Here is a 15262-nt window from a genome sequence, read left to right as displayed (position 1 = left end):
AGCTCAGGACTGGGTGTGGGGAGAGGGGTTGTGAGTCAAGGGATGAAGAAAGGCTTCAGAAAGGAGATGGCATTTGAACTGGGCTTAGCAGGACTTTACTCTGAGGGAGCCCCTAGAGCTTAGGGCCTTGTTTATTGATCCCCTTGCCTCTCTGTAGCTTGAAATCCAGGGTAACATGAACCACAAACAAACCTGGTGTTAAGTGTAGTGAGAGGCAGCAGTTGAAAATGCACAGGACTTGGAGTTAGAGGACTTGAATTAAAAATATTACCTCTGTCTCTTCCTACCAGTGTGACCTTGGGCAAGTCACAACCTCTTTGGACCTTAGTTTCCTCATCTGTTAAGTAAGAAGATTAAACTACGCGACCTATAAAGAGTCTTCTGGATTTCACCCTATGATCCTATGAAATCACTATGTGTTTTTGAGCCTCATTTTCCCTTTCTATAAAATGGAAGAAACAGTACTCAAATGACTGACCTCTGCAGGTTTGTGGGCAAGGTGGTTTGTAAGGTATCATGATGAAAGCAGGTCAGACAGTCTGCCTTCTTGACCTGAGGGAGCTGAGCAAGGGAGAGAGACAAGGGAGAGAGAATTAAAGCCTGGGTATTTGAGATAACATTTCCCCTGGAGTAGGCCTCACTTAGGAAGTCAGTTCAAGAATGATTTTGATCATTATTTTATTATTAACCTCCTTCCACTGGATAATTAACCTCTTGGTGCTGACGCTTGGGTTGGAAATGTCAGCAGGGAGTAATGTTCCAGGAGAGAGAACGTGTTCTGTCCAAATTAAATTGTGAGAATTAAACATTGTTTCTTGCCAATGATTGCAAAACAAGTAACTCTACCCACATCGGATTTAGGCATCAGGGGCCTTACCTGAATAAATCCTGAGTTACTATTGACAGAAAGAATTAGAGAAAGTGTGATGAATTGAAAAAGAAATGGATTTGGAGAAAGAAATACGGTTGTGATTTGAACTCTTATGTTTATTATCTATGAGACCTTGAAGAAGTTACTTCAATCCAATGACCTTCACTTTCTTTTTTTTTAAATCAATATTCATTGCTATCTTTTGTTTTTACCTACACTTTCCCCTGAATTCTTCCTTCTCACTTTTCCCAAAGAGCCATCCCATATAACTAAGAATTTTTAAAAGAATAATTGGAAAAAGAGATAAGTAAAACTGATCAATATATTGAAGAAATGGGACAGTGTTGCACATTTAGTCCCTAGCCACCACCTCCGCAAAGGAATTGGAGGGGAAGGTGTCTTCTCATATCTCTTCTTTGGGACCATGCTTGGTTTTTGAAGTTTTGCAACATTCATTATCAATTGTTTCGTGGTGGTTCTTTCCATTTACATTATTGCGGTCATTGCATATGCTGTTTTTTCTTGGCTCTGCTTACTTCACTATGCATCAGCTCATATAAATCTTTCCAAGTTCCCCTTTATATATCATGTTTATAATTTCTTATGACACAATAATATTTCATTACATTAGTGTAAAACAATCAGTTTAGCTAATCCCCAGTCACTGAGAATCTGCTTTGTCTTCCATTTTTTTCCTACCACAGTAAGTGCTGCTATAAATATTTTGGTGTGTATGTAACCTCTCTTTTTATCCAGGGTTTCTTTAGGATATGTATCTAGTTGTGGCATATCTGTATCAAAGGTTATGGCTATTTTAGCCACTTTACCTCAATTTCTTTATCTAGCAAATGGGAACAATGATATTTGTACCTCATAGGGACTATTCCATATACTGCTTTGATTTACACATAGTAAATATTTGCTGGTGGATATTTGCTTGTGCAATTTCTTTATCTTTCAGAAGTTGATGAAATATTGTCTACTCATCTGCTGGAAAGTGATTTATTCAGCCCAGAATATTTAAAATTTTGAAAATCAACTAAAATTCTGTTGCATGTTTCAAGGAGTAATAACTCTAAGAGAACTACCTACATATGGGTTCAGAAAATGTATAGGAAACTTAAAATCCCTGAAAAGAATATCTAATTTATCACACAATAATTTCTCCTCTTAGACCACAAGGAACTATCTGTAATAGGATAGCTAGCAATTGAAGCTCTGAGGGCAACAGGATATGGTTGTTATCTTGTCAAAGGCCGTCTTCCTTCCTCTCACCCTTCTTTCCTTCCTTTCTTTCAGTCTCCCTATTTCACCCAGGCTGGAAATGCAAGGGCTACTTAGAGTCCTGACACTACCACTGATAGGTACAGAAACTGTGCCTTGCTCTGTTTGTGACCTGTACTGGTTCTTCCTGCCTTAGGAGGCTTGGTGGTCCTCTGCTTCAGGGGACTCACTATATTGGTGCCAGGCAGTAAAAACACCCAATCAAGTTTAGCCTGATTGTAGCTCAGAATTCCTGAGCTCAAGAAATTCACCAGTTTCAACCTCTCTCAAAGTAACAATTATATGCATCACCACTCCTGGACCTCTAAGTCTTATTTTCCACATCTCTACAGTGAAGGGATTATGCTAAATGAGATCAAGGGCCCTCTTTAGCTCTGATGTTCTATGTTCTAAGAACTCTCCCTGGCCTGAAGTTCTACGGTACCCTCCAATTTTACTAGTCTTGTTTCTGTGTGGTCTATTCCCCCTCCAGCCAAGGGCTATGGAGACAACAGAAGAATGTGGAGGAAGAAGGTTTTTGAAATATCAAAGGACTCAGAAGGGTCAGACTGACCTATATTTTGTGGTTACAAAAGATGGATTTTTATCCAATGAACTGACTTATTTATACGGCAAATCAGTCAGTACATAGAAGTAATGAAAAAGCATTCATTATGGTCCTTTGTGGCCTTTCTCTGTGTATGACCAAAGTTCCTTTTATTCGGCTCAGGTGGGCCTTTGGAAAGGACTTATTCTTTCCAGAGAAATGCACTGAAAGAGCTCTGGTCTGAGAGTCGGGAAATCTGTATTCTGCTCTCAATATTGCCAGTAACTTGCTATTACCCTTACCTGTCTTTTAGCCACAGTTCTCTCCTCTTCAATATTAGGAAATTGGAGACTTTGGGCTTCAGGTTCCCAGTTTTTGCTTCCTGACTGTTCCTTGATATTTTTCTTCTTTGGTGCTCTTTATTGTGATTAGGCATTCCTAAATTCACAGACAGACAGACATAGACACACATAGACACATATAGACATAGCCAGACACATTTTTGTAGTTCCTGTTTCCCCAGAAAGCTCTTGAGTTCCAAAGGAGAGAAAATTTGGCATAGATTTATCAGAAAGGTCTGAGCCCTGCAATCATGCTTCCTTAAGTGAGAAGAATCTTCTGAGAGAGCTTCCAGACAATTTAATCAGGTGAGAGAGTATTTCCGCTTTCCAGAAACTACCTTGAAGTGGTATAAAAAGGCCAGTCATGAATGGACTATACTCAAGGGAATTCACAGTGAGTGGACTCCCCAGTTAACCTCAGAGTATTTGTGTCTCTCTCTCTCCCTCCCTCCCTCCCTCCTCTATTCTTAACTCACATGTTCAAGGGTGACTTTAAAGTCAAGAGACTCATTTTCTGGCAACTTCTAAACTAGCTCTGAGGGCTATTCCCTAATCACTGTTCTCAAGTGGTCTGAGCTATGGCAGCCTCAGGAATAAGTACCACCTTCTGAGGGTGCGTGGTGTGATATAGACAGAGTCCTGGATCTCAGATTAGGAAGCACTGTTTCTACCATAATTCTGCCCTTAAGTCACTTGGTGACTTTAGACTAGCCTCTTCCTCTCTCTGAGTCTCTTCTATAAAGCAAGAGTTAGATTTGATCAGGGAGTCTTAACCTTTTGTTGTGTCATGAGCCCATTAGATTATCTGGTGAAGCCTATTGACCCCCTTCCTTTATAGTTACAGGTATATGTATTATGTGGGTGTTAATGCGGGTGTGAATGTGGGTATATGTACAGGTATTATTATAGTTATTGAGGAAAGAGAAGTCAGGCAAGACATGCATCCTATATTTTGAGAGAGAAAATTTCAAAAGGTTCAGAGAAATGATAGGTCAGACCCCTGGGCTTAATAACTTGAATGGAAAATTAACCAAAGAGGGATAGGAGTCTCTGAAGAATGAAAATCTAAAGACCAAGGTAAGAATTGTTCCATTGACAAGAGAAATGAGGAATTGCCTAAAGTGACTGACATGGATACATAAAGAACTCATAGATAATTTCAGATTTTAAAAGGACATATGTAAGAGTTACTGAAAATGAATGTGTGAATGTAATTTGGTCCTACAAGAATTGTGTCAAGCTTGCTAAAGTCCAGGATGAGCTGAGACTGGTAATGGATCACAAGGATTAAAAAGGATTTTTAAGTCATTTTGGGGACAAGAAGAATATTAAAGAAAGCACTGAGTCATTGGCAAAGTGATAAAAAATGACAATGAAATGACTGAATTGTTCAACTCATATCCTTCCTTTTGTCTTTTCTAAGGAGCCAAGGTTAGACCCACAGTTGTTAGGAGGGAGTGGAAGTCTAGGTTAGGTGAGGAGATAGACAGAATTTAGATTGCTCAGGGAGCTAAAGTAACTAGGTCCAGACAACTGACATAGTAAAGTATTGAAAGGTATCTCCATATGTGATTACTGAACTGCTAATGGTGATCTTTGAATAATGTTGGAGAATAAGAATGGTCCCACAGGTCTGGAAAGGGGCAAAAACTATCTCAAATTGCCCCCAAAAGGAAAGAGAATGAATTAGCAAGTTTTTATCTGGGAACTTGACTTTGATATCATGCAGAATTCTAGGCTATATTATTATTGGGGTTGGTTTGTGAACCCTGAGAAAGAGAAGAAATGATCTCTAAAAGCTGTCATGGCTTTATTGAGAATGGGCCCTGCCAGCCTAACCCTATTCCTTCTTTTTGATAAGGTAACTAGGTTGGTGATCAGGGAAATGCTGCAGGCAAAGCTGTACTTAGATTTTAACAAGGAATATGTTAAAGTCTTTTATGCTGTTATGCTTTGTGGATAAGGTGAAAAAAATGTGGATTATATAATAACACAGTCAGGAAGGTCTGAATCTAATTGAACAAGTAAGCACAAACATTGTCAATGGGTCAGTGTAATCTTGAAGGGAACTCTATAGCTCAATGTTCCAGGGATATGAGTTTCAGTCTTAGCTGAAATGATTAGCTGTATAAAGTCATTATACCTCTCTGTGTCTTAATTTCCTCATCTGTAAAATGCAGAATGCTAATAGCATTTATTTCACAGGGTTGTTGTGAAGATCAAATGAAATAATATATATATATAGATATATATGTATATATCTATATATATATATATGTAAAGCACTGTGCAAACCTCAAAGCACTTTATAAATGCTATCCATTATAACTGTTAATGTTCATATCATGATTCTGGCCCTATGAAATTCAATATTTTTACTAATGACTTGTACTACAACATAGATAGCATGCTTATCAAATGTGCACAGATGACAGAGAGCAGGAAGGGATGATTATTGTATTGGATGACAGAATGGGGATCCAAAAAATCTTGACAAACAAGGGTAGAATTCAGTGGTTTGCAAGTGCTTGTGTAGTGATGAGAAGGCCTAATTCTAGCCAAGATAAAGTAGAAGCTTTCCCAGTATGCCAGGGGCAGAGTCCAAAGTTGTAGTGGCAAGAGGATGAGGAGAACAAATATGTTAGAACATAATAGAGTTAAATATAAAGTTTTCTATTTTATTTGGAAAAATCATTTAGAAAGTACAGAATTCAAGAGGAATATATAAACAAAAATTCTTGTGAAAAATGATCTTGGGGTTTGAGTGGATTGAAAGCTGAATGTGAGTCAATAGTAACAGAGCGGTGAAAAACAACAACAATGCTCTCCTTGCTTGCACTAAATAAGGCATAGTATCCAGAACATGGAAGTCAATAGCTTTGGTATACTTTTCCTTGGTCAGGCCTCATCTGGAGCAATATGGTTGGTTCTGTGTACTGAATTTTAGAAAAGGCATGGACAAAATAGAGCTTGTCACAAAGAAGGCAATTAGGAAGGTGAGGGAACTGGAGAACATGCCATAACAGGCTTGGTTAAAGGAGCTGAGAAGACTTAGGTATTTTGAAGTATTTGAAGAACTGTCAGAGAAATGAGAGACTAGGCTTTTGCTGTTTGGTCCAAGGGGGACAAATGAGGAGCTCTGAAGTTGCAGAGATGAAGATTTAGATGATATAATGAAAAACTTCCAAACAATCAGAGCTATCTCAAAATGGAATAGATTGCCTCAGGAGATAGTGACTCTCCCCTCACTGTCTTCAACCTGAGACTAGATGACTTCTTTTTGTAGATAAATAGAAGATATTTGTTGTCAGGTACAGGTCAGATTAGATGTTCTCTGAGAGTCATTACAAGTTCTGGATTCTGTGATATGATTTAGACGATGCTAAGTACACCAGAGGAAAATAATGAGTGATGAGACTATATGATCCAAATTGGCTGGAACATAGGGCATGGGAGGAAGGGAATTCTTATACCCCCTACAACTCTGTTGCCCTTATTTCACCCAATGTATCTTTGCCTTTCTGGACTGTCTCCTAAGAAAACTGATTTGCTTTCTGTGGTCATACCAGCACAATTATCATTTTGGATTGAGTTTGTCTAATTGTATAGTTGAAAGGGACAGAAGAGGACATTTAATCCAGCTTGTGCCTGAACTGGATTTCAGAACTGGTAGTCATCTAGTATTCCCTTGAAGACCTCCAATGAGGGGAAACTCACTACTTTTTGAAGCAGCTAGTTCTATTCTTGAACAGATCTGAGAGTACCAATTTTTTTGTTTTTGTTTTTTCCTAATAAAGAGTTGAAATTTGCTTTCTTGGGGCTAAAGAGAACAGTGCCAAGTCAAATTCTTAGAGAGTGGTCATTTACTCCCTAAATGTTCTCCAGGAAAAATACTTCCATTTTTTTGGACTGATCCTCATATAGACCATAGTCTATAACCCCTTACCATTCTGTTCACCCTTCTTTGGATAAGCTCTAGTTTATCAACGTTCTTCACAAAATGTGATGCCCTCTAAGCTGTGCATATATTTTGGCCCAATGACAACATTGCTAAGTACGTGTACCAAAAGAACAAATGATAGGGAGAGAGAACCCACAAGTACAAAAAATGTTTGCCGCAGTGCTCTTTTGGTGAATCAAAAACTTGAAACATTTGTTGTTCAGTCGTGTCCAACTCTTTGTGACCCCACTTTGGGTTTTCTTGGAAAGACACTGGAATGGTTTACTATTTTCTTCTCCAGATCATTTATAGATGAAGAACTGAGGCAAACAAGGTTAAATGACTTGCCCTGGGTCACACCGCTTGTAGGTGTCTGAGGTTGGATTTCAGCTCATGAAGATGAGTCTTCCTGATTCTAAGTCCAGTGCTCCATCTACTGCACCACCTAGATGCCCAATCAATCAACTGAGGAATAGCTGAATACCCTGTAATACATGAGTGTGGTAGAGACACAATGCTATAAAAAATTAATATAATGGATTCAGAAAAACCAAGGAAGACATTTAAATTGATGCAGAGTAAATAGAATCATGAGAACAACTTACACAATGACCACAATAATACAATAGAAAACAACTTTGAAAGAATATAAAACTCTGATCAGAGTCATGAACAATTATGACTTCAGAGGACAAATTATGAAATGTGGCTACTATTTCTTGCTAAAGAGGTGATTAGACTAGAGTTACATAGTAAAACATCTATTTTCAGATATGTCAAATGGGTTAATTTGTTTGGTTTGATTACCCTTACTTGTTATAAGTGAGAATTTCTATGAGAGTGGGGGGAATGACAATTAGTTAGTGGGTAGTGACAGAGATCTAAAAAAAATTGTCCATAAAGCAGTAAATATTCATCAACAAAAATGAAAAGAAGTGGTCATTTTGGCTACTCAAGTTGCCATTGTATTACAACCATGTTCAATTTAATACATAATTCTTAAAAGAAATAAATTGTGTATAACTGAATTTTAGTTTCATATGCAATCTTCTTTTCTGTTCTTTGTTTATTGAAGTGCTCATATTTGTTGATGATTGAATCCATAATAAAAAAGAAAAAAAAATTAAAAGTATGAGACACTCAAATATAAAAAAACTCAAACAAACAAGAACACAAAATATGTTTCTCTGATCTTAATACAATGCTCCAAGCATTGTCTGAGTAAAGCAGAGTATAGCTGGTCTATTAGCCTCATTATGCTAGATTAAGACCTATTTTAATTTTTTTTTAAATTTTTTTAGTGAGGCAATTGGGGTTAAATGAAGACCTATTTTATTAATGCAGTCTAAATTCATATTGAGTATTTCAAATACCAAGCCACAATGTTGTCATATTGAATTTGTATTCTACTATAATTCTCAGGCCTTTTTTCATATGAAATATAGTCTTGCCATGACTCATGAGTTTGTAATTGTTCAGATGATTTTTGAAGACCAATGTAGGCCTACAAAGTCCAAAGTATTGGGCCCTCATGAAGTCTGTTGAGAAATTTCTGTAAAAAGATTCTGTCACCCAATATGTTAAGCATTGTTTCCATTTTCTAATTATTCTAAAATTGGATAAGCATGCATCCATATCTTCATCCAAGTCATTTATAAAAATGTTGAAGAGAATAGGGTTAAGGGCAGTTGCCTGAGTGATTCTAAAAGAGATTTCCGGCCATGTTGGCATCAGATTATTTAAACAATTTCCAAGTCCAATTATTTGTACAATTGTTTAATCGTATTTTAGCTGTGTCCGAGTCTTCATGACCTCATTTGGAGTTTTCTTGGCAATGATACTGGAGTGGTTTGCTGCTTTCTTTTCTAGATCATTTTTACAGATGAGGAAACTGAGGCAAACAGTGACTTGCCCAGGGTCACAGAGCTAGTAAATGTCTGAGACCAGATTTGAACTTAAGAAGATGAGTCTTCCTGACTCCAGACCTGGCACTCTATCCACTGTGCCACCTAGGTGTCCAATAGTACTATTTCCCAAACTAACAGTCTTTTGTCCATGAGCATAGTATGAGAGAATTTGTCAGATCAGATTCCTCATTGAAATTCCAGAATGCTTTGTCTATAATATTTCCTTGATCTATCAATCCTATTAAAAATGACTTGAGACTTGTTTTGTATCACCTACTGATATATTTATTCTAGCTCTTAGAGATCACTGCATCCTATTCAAAATGCTCAAACCATCTCTTTAAGAATGAATCTAGAATTTAGCAAGATATTGAAATTGGGAGGTGCAGAGCCAAGATGGTAAAGAAAAGCCAGGAAAGTGCCTGAGATCTTTCCAGTTTCCCTCAGAAACAATATTAAATCAGACCTCTAAAAGAATTCTGGAAGGACAGAATCCACAAAAAGATGGAGGGAAACAATTTTCCAACCTAAGATAACTTAGGATTTCAGGAAAGGCCTATCTTACTTGGGTAAAAGGGGAGCATAGCTCAGCACAGCCGGTGTCCAGGCAAGCTAGCAGGAGGCTCTTAGCCACAGGACAGATGAGCACCTGAGGCACTCTGGTCCAGGTTCAGCAGGTCAGTGGCACAGCATGCCAACTGTGAGGCCTCTAGTCCCAGTGCAGAAGGCCAATTTCTAGTCCCAGAAGCCAGGGCACAACAGGCAAAAGTAAGCCAGGCTTCCTTAGTGCAGGGGGCAAGCCACCAGTCCCAGAAGCCCCAGCACAGAAAACCAGTGACCAGGCCCTGGCCCTTAGTGCAAAAAAGCTTGGGACAGTGCCCCCTGTGCTCCAGGAGCACAGCTCAAATTTTAAAAACAAACAAAAAACAAAAAAGAACCCTGACCATGGAAAGCTAATAGGGTAACAAGGAAGATCAAAATACAAACTCAGAAGAGGACAACAATGTCAAAATGTCTACATGCAAGGCCTCAAAGAGGAATATGAATTGGTCTCAAACCCCAAAAGTTCTTTTGGAAGAATTCAAAAAGGATTTTAAAAATCAAGTAAGAGAGGTAGAAGAAAAATTGGGGAAAAATGAGAGTTATTCAAGAGAATTATGAAAAAAAGAGTTAACAGCTTCGAAAAGGAGGCACACAAATTGACTGGAGAAAATAACTCCTTAAAAAATGGAATTGGCCAAATGGAAAAAGGAGGTATGAAAGTTAACTGAAGAAAATAATTCCCTAAAAATTAGAATTGGGCAAGTGGAAGCTAATAACTCTATGAGACATTAAGAATCAGTGAAAAAAAATCAAAAGAATGGAAAAAATAAAAGAAAATGTAAACTACCTCATTGGAATAAAACAACTGACCTGAAAAATAGATGCAGGAGAAATAATTGAAGAATTATTGGACTACCTGAAAGCCATAATAAAAAAAAGAGCCTAAACAGCATCTTTCAAGAAATTATCAAGAACTGCCCTGATATCCTAGATCCAGAAGGCAAAATATTCATTGAAGGAATCCACCAATCACCTCCTGAAAGAGATCCCAAAATGAAAACTCCAAGGAAAATTGTAGCCAAGTTCCAGAATTATCAGGTCAACAAGAAAATACTGTAAACAGCCAGAAAGAAACAATTCAAATATCAAGGAGCCACATTCAAGATTACACAATACTTAGAAGCTTCTACATTAAAGGATCAGAGGGCTTGGAATATGATATTCTAGAAGGCAAAAGAGCTTAGATTACAACCAAAAATTAGCTACCCAGAAAAATTGAGCATAATCTTTCAGGAGAAAAAAATTCAATGAAATAGGAGACTTTCAAACTTTCCTGATGAAAATACCAGAGCTGAATAGAACATTTGATCTTCAAATACAGGACTCGAGAGAAGTATAAAAAGGGAAATAGAAAAGAAAAAAAAACTCATGGTATTTAATAAAGTTAAACAGTTTATATCCCTACATTGGAAGATAATACTTGTAATGCTTAAGATCTGTACCTCTATTAGAACAGTTAGAAGGGGTATACTTTGATGGGATGATAAAACAATTTATTAAAGGCTGAAAAAATGATTGTACTGGGAGAAGAGAAAAGGTAGAGGCTGAATGGGGTAAATTATATCACATGAATATGCATGAAAGATCTATTGCAGTAGAGGGAAAGAAGGGAGGGAGTGAACATTGTTTGAACCTTACTCTCATCAGATTTCCCTCAAAGAGGGAATAACACACGCAGTTGGGTAGAGAAATCCATCTCATCCTATAGGGAAGTAGGAGGGAAAAAAGGAAAGAAAAGGGGTGGGGCTGATAGAAGGGAGGGCATATTTGGGAAAGCAGTGGTCAGAAGCAAAACACTGACTGGTAAGAAGGGACAAGGTGAAAGGAGAGAGAAAAATGTAAAAAAGGAGAAAAATAGGATGGAGGGAAATACACAGTTAGTAATTATAACTGTGAATGTGAATGAAATAAACCCTTCCATAAAATAAAAGTGAATGGGAGAATGGATTAAAAAAAAGAATCCTACAATATGTTGTTTACAAGAAACACGTTTGAAGCAGAGAGACTAACATGGAGTAAGGTAAAAGACTGAAGCAGAATATATTATGCTTCAGCTGTAGTAAAAAAAAAAAGCAGGGTAGCAATTTTGATCTCGGACAAAACAAAAGCAAAAATAGATCTAATTAAAAGAGACAAGGAAACTACATCTTGCTAAAAGGCACCATAGACAATGGAGTATTATCAATTCTAAACATATATGTACCATGTGATATAGCATCTAAATTCTTAGAGGAGAAATTAAGTGAGTTACAGGAAGAAATAGTCAGTAAAAATATACTAGTGGGGGACCTCAACCTCCCCTCTCAGAACTAGAGAAATCTAACCACAAAATAAAAAAGAAAGGAGTTAAGGAGGTGAATAGGATTTTAGAAAAGTTAGATATGATAGACCTCTGGAGAAAACTGAATGGGTATAGAAAGGAATATACCTTTTTTCCTCAGTAGCACATAGCACCTACACAAAAGCTGACCAAGTATTAGGGCATAAAAACCTCACAATCAAATGCAGAAAAGCAGAAATATTAATGCATTCTTTTCAGATAATGATGTAATAAATACATCATAATTTATCATAAATAAAATACATGTAATAAAAATTACATGTAAAAAGGGCCATAGAAAGATAGATGAAAAATTAATCAAAAAATAAATTGGAAATAATCTAATCCTAAAGAATGAGTGGGTCAAACAACAAATTACAGAAACAATCAATAATTTCATCAAAGAGAATGACAATAATGAGACAACATACCAAAATTTATGGAATACAGGCAAAGCAGTGCTTGGGAAATTTTATATCTCTAAACGCTTACATGAATAAAATAGAGAAGGAGCAGATCATAAATTGAGCATACAATTAAAAAAAGCTAGAAAAAGAACAAATTAAAAAACCCAATTAAATATTAGAAATTCTGAAAATCAAAGGAGAGATTAATAAAATTAAAAGTAAGAAAACTATTGAACTAACAAAGTTAAGTTTATGAAAAAACTAATAAGATAGATGAACATTTGGTTAATTTGATTTTTTTAAAAAAGAAAGAAGAGGTGCAGCTAGGTGGCGCAGTGGATAGAACACCGGCCCTGCAGTCAAGAGGACCTGAATTCAAATCTGGCCTCAGACACATAACACTTACTAGCTGTGTGACCTTGGGCAAGTCACTTACCCTCAATTGCCTCACACACACACCCACACACACACAAAAGAAGGAAGAAACCAAACTACCAGTATCAAAAATAAAAAGGGTGAATTCACCACCAATGAAGAGGAAATTAAAGCAATAATTAGAAGCTATTATGTACAACCATATGCCAATAAATCTAACAATCTAAGTGAAATGGATGAATATTTACAAACATATAAATTGCCCAGATTAACTGGAAATAAAATATTTAAATAACCCCATTTTAGAAAAATAAATTGAACATGCCTTCAATGAACTCCCTAAGAAAAAAATCTCCAGGGCCAGATGCATTTACAAGTGAATTCTACCAAACATTTAAAGAACAATTAATTCCAATACTATATAAATTATTTGGAAAAATAGGTGAAGAAAGAGTTCTATCAAATTCCTTTTACGACACAAATATGGTGCTGATACCTAAACCAGGAAGAACCAAAATAGAGAAAGAAAATTATAGGTCAATTTCCCTAATGAATATTGATGCAAAAGTTTTAAATAAAATATTAACAAAGAGATTACAGCAATTTATCATGAGGATAATGCACTATGACCAGATGATATTTATACCAAAAATGCAGGGCTGGTTCAATATTAGGAAAACTATTCACATAATTGACCATATCAATAACAAAGCCAACAGAAATCATATGATAATCTCAATAGATGCAGAAAAGGCTTTTGACAAAATATAGCACCCATTCCTATTAAAAACACTGGAGAGTATAGGAATAAATGGAGTTTTCCTTAAAATGATATCTATATAAAACCATCAGCAAACATTATCTGTAATGGGGATAAGCTAGAAGCCTTTCCAATAAGATCAGGAGTGAAACAAGGATGTCCAATATCAATATCCCCAATATCCCCAGCATTGTGCTAGAAATGTTAGCTTTAGCAATGTGAGAAGAAAAAGAAATTGAAGGAATTAGACTAGGCAACAAGGAAGCAAAACTATCTCTTTGCAAATGATATGATGGCATACTTAGAGAATCAACTAAAAAACTACTTGAAATAATTAACAACTTTAGCAAAGTTGCGGGATATAGAAAAAACTCACATAAATTATCAGCATTTCTATATATTACCAACAAAGCTCAGCAAGAAGAGATAGAAAGAGGAATTCCATTTAAAATAATTGTGGACAACATAAAATATTTGGTAGTCTACTGGCCAAAACAAAACCAGGAACTATGTGAGCACAATTATAAAACACCTTTCACATAAATAAAGTCAGATATAAACAGATCTAAGAAAAAATCTCAATTGCTCATGGGTAGGTCAAGCTAATACAATGAAAATGGCAAGTCTACCTGAATTAACTTAATTATTCAGTGCCATATCAATCAAATCACCAAAATTATTTTATAGAGCTAGAAAAAAATAATAATAAAATTAATCTGGAAGAACAAAAGGTCAAGAATAGCAAGGGAATTAAAGAGAAAAAATGCAAAGGAAGATGGCCTAGCCATACTAGATCTAAAAATTTTTTATAAAGCAACAATCATCAAAACTATTTGGTACTGGCTAATAAATAGAGTGGTGGATCAGTGGAATAGAAGGTATACAAGACACAGTAATAAATGATTATTGTAATCTACTGTTTGATAAACCCAAGGATTCCAGCTTCTGGGATAAGAACTCATTATTTGAAAAAAAAGTAGAAACAAGGCATAGATCAACATCTCACACTGTATACCAAGACAAGATCAAAATGGGTATATAATTTAGACATAGGGGTGGTACCATAAGTAAATTAGGAGAGCAAGAAATAGTTTACCTGTCAGACCTATGGAGAAGGGAAGAATTTGTGACCAAACAAGAGAAAGAGAAAATTTTGAAATGCGAAATGGATAATTTGATTACATTAAATTAAAAAAATTTGCATGAAAAAAACCAATGCAACCAAGATTATAAGGAAAGCAGAAAGATGGGAAACATTTTTTAGAGCAAAGGCCTCATTTCTCAAATATATAGAGAACTGAGTCAAATTTATAAGAATGCAAACCCTTCCCCAATTGATAAATCATCAAAGGATATGAACAAGCAGTTTTCATATGAAGAAATTAAAGCTATCTATAGCCATATGAAAAAATGCTCTAAATCAATATTGATTAGAGAAATGCAAATTAAAACAACTCTGAAGTACCACCTCACACCTATCAGGTTGGCTAAAATGATAGAAAAGAAAAATGATAAATGTTGAAGATGTGGGAAAATTGGGACACTAATGCATTGTTGGTGGAGTTATGAACTGATCCAAACATTCTGGAAAGCAATTTGGAACTATGCCCAAAGGGCAATTAAACTATACATACCCTTTGATTCAGCAATACCACTTCTAGGTCTGTATCCCAAAGAGCTCATAAAAAACAGGAAAGACGACCTACATGTACAAAATTATTTATAGCAACTCTTTTTGTGATTGCAAAAAAAATTGGAAATTGAGGGGATGTCCATCAATGGGGGAATGGCTGAACAAGTTGTGGTATAAGAAATGATGAGCAGGCAAATTTCAGAAAAACCTGAAAAGACTTACATGAACTGATGTTAAGTGAAGTGAGCAGAACAAGGAGAACACTGTACACAATAACAGCTACATTGTGCAATGA

Source organism: Vombatus ursinus, unplaced genomic scaffold (assembly GCF_900497805.2).
Source record: "Vombatus ursinus unplaced genomic scaffold, bare-nosed wombat genome assembly UNPS02014770.1, whole genome shotgun sequence".
In the NCBI taxonomy this organism is placed as follows: domain Eukaryota; kingdom Metazoa; phylum Chordata; class Mammalia; order Diprotodontia; family Vombatidae; genus Vombatus; species Vombatus ursinus.
This window is presented reverse-complemented; position numbering follows the sequence as displayed.